We start from the raw sequence: 299 nt of genomic DNA on the forward strand, positions 1-299 counted from the left end.
CGGAGGTTTCGTCACGCCCCCGATGGCGAAATCCTCCATTACAGCAGCGGCAGCAGTGTCTAGCGGCCTGCTCCATTGCGCAAGTGTCTGTTTAACCTAACCTGGGTTAAAGTGTATTGGTGTCCTGAAGTTTTATAGAGGCTTGCCAGCCTAAGTAAGAGACAAACAAATAATCCAACAACTCTCCTTGGTGGTAGTAGAGAGTGTGTTGTTGTCCTGAAGTTTTATAGACAAACAAATAATCCAACAACCTCTCCTTGGTAGTAGAAGAGTGTATTGGTGTCCTAAAGTTTTAGCGA

At 45.5% G+C, this 299-nt stretch overlaps 1 non-coding gene across 1 annotated transcript in view; it reads left to right on the forward strand.

Annotated features, from left to right (window-relative positions):
* LOC121857936 overlaps positions 1 to 12 on the forward strand; it is a 4,359-nt gene extending 4,347 nt beyond the window's left edge. Inside the window, exon 1 of the ribosomal RNA XR_006087301.1 lies at positions 1 to 12. This exon is cut by the window's left edge and continues 4,347 nt beyond it. This is a non-coding gene — a ribosomal RNA (large subunit ribosomal RNA).
* Positions 13 to 299: the final 287 nt, after the last annotated feature.

This window comes from Homarus americanus, unplaced genomic scaffold (assembly GCF_018991925.1).
Source record: "Homarus americanus isolate GMGI-L3 unplaced genomic scaffold, GMGI_Hamer_2.0 scaffold21569, whole genome shotgun sequence".
NCBI lineage: Eukaryota > Metazoa > Arthropoda > Malacostraca > Decapoda > Nephropidae > Homarus > Homarus americanus.